Source organism: Theobroma cacao, chromosome 3, assembly GCF_053813885.1.
Source record: "Theobroma cacao isolate CCN51 chromosome 3, ASM5381388v1, whole genome shotgun sequence".
In the NCBI taxonomy this organism is placed as follows: domain Eukaryota; kingdom Viridiplantae; phylum Streptophyta; class Magnoliopsida; order Malvales; family Malvaceae; genus Theobroma; species Theobroma cacao.
In genome coordinates, this window is record NC_142641.1 from 11595494 (window position 1) to 11598382 (window position 2889).

A 2889-nucleotide genomic window follows, 5' to 3' on the forward strand; every position below is an offset into this window, starting at 1 on the left:
TTCAGGGGCAAAAGTGTAATTTTGAAAAATTTGCTCCACCAAAACTTTGGAAAAATCTGGAAATATCACTTAAGACTTGGATAAGTCAAAGGGAATGCATGGTGAAAGAAAATAGGACAAGTGGATGGCTAGAAAAAAGAAATGAATTAATAAAATATTTAAAATATGAATAAAATAATATTATTTCATTAAACAATAAAAATGCATAAAAAAAAAATCAGCCCACCCATTCTTCTTCTTCAACATTCGGCCAAGCAAGAAACAAGAGAGAGAAAGGAGAAAACAAAACCCTAGAGAGAGAAAATCAAAGAAAAAGTGTGAATTTTCAAGGAAATTAAGTGAAAAAGGTGAGATTTTTTCTATTAAGCTTGAGTTTTCTTATTCCCAAGCATTTCTCATTACTTTCCATGATTAAATTACATGTTTTCATGATGAATTCAATTCTGAAAAAATGGGTTAGGAGAGAGAAAGTTGTTGGATTTATTTGATTTTAATTTATGTTAGTGTTTTTAGTTAGTTTAGCATATTTAGAAACAAAACAACAAGAAAAGAATTTATTTTCTCCCCCAACCATTAATGGCTGAATTTACCATGTAGTGAGTGAGGATGAGTTTGATTTTATTCTAGGAGAATTGGTTAAGGAATAATGAATTATGAGCCTAGAAAAATAATGGGAATTTTCGGAGCAAAAATATGAATTTTTACCCACTAGGGGTATTTTTGTAATTTGCTGTTGGGACTGATAATTTGCATCACACTGAGGGACATTAAGTTAATTTGGGTGTAATTGAGGTATAGAAACTGAAAAGAATTAAATTGGAGTTTAAACGAACCCGTTAGGAATTTAATCGGGTGATAAGACGAATTAGGCTAATATCGGATTTAGATAGTTACCAGTGCATTTTTGCATTCCATATCATGCATTGGTAGTCCAAATTAGTTTAATTTTGATTTAGTACCAACTTAGTGAAATTCTCGATTTTGTATTGTGTCAAGGTGGTGAGTCCTCCAATAAAGGCAAGAAAATTACATCCGAGGATCGGTAGACAGAGTGCTTTGAAAGTCTGCATTCTAGACATTGTGAGTAAACTTATTATCGTCTTAATTATCTAGAGTAGTTTTATACAACTATGTGATTTTATGAAAAGTGGGTTTAAATGGTAAATTGTTATGTTTTAAGGGAAATTGAGATTTTATAAAATGATTTTATAAATTTTCTGAAAAATCGAATATTGGTTTTGAAAATAGAGTAATTGGAGACTGCTAGTTTGTGTTGCAAATTTATCGTTCTGAATTGAATGGCTTATGACAATAAATGAGCATGAATGGCTAAACTGATTTTGGTGTTATAATTATTTATACTGTGTATTCAGCCTTGAGAGGCTAGGTTGCGATAAATTGCCATGTCATGCTAGAATGAATTTTATTGATTGCTGGATTATATATTAGTTATTTACTGCAGAGGGGGTTCCGTGGACCAGCCTATTAGAGGGGCACGGTAAACTCCATTATATTATTACCTCGAACGGAGAGGCGCGTAGGGTATCTCCTAGGGTAAAGCTTAGGGTTCACTTCACGCTAAACCACCACGTGAAGGGGAACTCACCAACGCCAAGGAACGGCTGTATATTTCTCAAACTAAAAATATATTTTAAGTGTATATGAAATTTTAACAGCCTTGGCGGACTCGGTTGGATGCCCTGCGCAAGGTATCACTGAGTATGAGTTTTGGCACGAGCCAAAGTTTTAAGAAATTCATAAGCCAAGTTGATTTCTCGATTTTTATGGATTGATTTTATTTGGTTGAAATGAGTTGAAAGGTAATGAAATTACAGTATGATGATTTATTTTAATTGTCTCCATTTACTCGACTTTAGATACTTTAGATGGTATCTGTTTACTCACTGGGATTTTATAATCTCACCACCCTCATTTCCTCACATTTCAGGCTCAGGGAATTCCATAGTTAGCTGATTTTGACAAGGACTTTCATTTGGACTCGAATCGGTAAAAGCTGTAGGTTTCCAGCTTCCGATGCATTTTGGATAGATGTGGGCCCACGTGTCACTGTAAAAGAAATTTTATGCTTTGGTTATTTGTTTTATAGTATATATGTATATAATTATCTTTTACGCTATAAGAATTATGTATCGATAGTTTTATGAAAATTATTTTACAAGAAAATAGTTTATTTTATTGAATATTTTTATTATATTCAAATGGTCAAATTTTCACTTCAAATGAACATTTTAGATACTTAATTTTTTTTTAAATCATTAAATATATATTTTCAGCTTACCTACTACATTTTTAGCAAGTTTCGAGGTTTTCGACAAAAATGACAAAAATGCCCCTATGAGCAAAAAAAAAAATGTTATGTTATGATTTGGAAATGATTTGTAATCCTTCGTATTTTGATTATTTGATAACTATTGCTCACCGGGGAAGTGCGAAAGCTGATACGAGAGCCTTGCGAGGTTTCGATCGACATTCGGGGTGAAGAATGTTTGTCGAGGCTTCGCGGCGGTTGTCACGGGCTCGATGGGGAGTTCCGGGTCGTGACATTACTCCACCAAGACTTTGGATAAGTCTGAGAATTTTATCTAAGCTATGGATATGTGGGACAAGTGTATGGTGAAAATTTGGAAACAAATGGATGAAATTTTAAAAACGGACCAATGGGAAAGTGACACATGGCATTTTTTTTAATAGTTTAATATTATTTTAATGAAAAGTCAGCCCATTTAAACCCCATTTTAAGTGATGGCCGGCCATAAGAAAGAACAAGAGAGGAAATAGAGAGGAAAGGAAGAAAAGAAAGAAGACAAAGGGAAACTAGAAAAATTCAAAGGGAAATTCGAGTTTTTCGCCCGTTTACGCGTCTAATGG

General features: G+C 33.3%; 1 long non-coding RNA gene across 1 annotated transcript; it reads left to right on the plus strand.

Annotated features, from left to right (window-relative positions):
* The first annotated feature begins 237 nt into the window (after positions 1 to 237).
* On the plus strand, positions 238 to 2541 carry LOC148763591 (uncharacterized). Its single transcript, XR_016025515.1, has 3 exons — positions 238 to 347; positions 997 to 1080; positions 1949 to 2541. It is a non-coding gene; the product is annotated as an uncharacterized LOC148763591 (long non-coding RNA).
* Positions 2542 to 2889: the final 348 nt, after the last annotated feature.